The sequence below is a fragment of the Octodon degus genome, unplaced genomic scaffold (genome assembly GCF_000260255.1).
Source record: "Octodon degus isolate 3935 unplaced genomic scaffold, OctDeg1.0 scaffold00072, whole genome shotgun sequence".
NCBI lineage: Eukaryota > Metazoa > Chordata > Mammalia > Rodentia > Octodontidae > Octodon > Octodon degus.
The window spans coordinates 161,497-161,986 of NW_004524648.1; positions in this window are offsets into that span (position 1 = coordinate 161,497).

The window sequence follows — 490 nt, forward strand, 5'->3', positions numbered from 1 at the left end:
TTGAAGGTTTCCTATTGGCCAAATCTGAGAAAATAGAGCAAGAAGATCATAATAGTAATGGTCTCTAACTAAAGAAATAAAAGAAAAACAAGTATATCACATTGATATACAGTAGTACCTTGGTATACATCGTTTCCAAAAGGCATGACAGCTACCAAAAAATGACATGAATCAAACAAATTATTTTGGTTGCAAAGGTCAGTGAGTCAAGAGATGGTGGACACAGACCAGTTCTAGCCTGTGTATCAGATACCAAACAAACAATGCATACTGGGACAACATTTTCAACTTAAAATGTGTTGGATACCAAGCTCAATGAGTTTCAAAGCAGCTGAGTATCAAGGTATGTCTATAAACTATTGGCTGGGTGAATGAATAAACAAGAAAAGCACTACCTTCATGTCCATCAACTCTCTATTATTGTGACAAAACACTTGAGAATCACAACGTGAAGGACAGATTTCTTCTGGCTCATGATTTCACAGGTTTC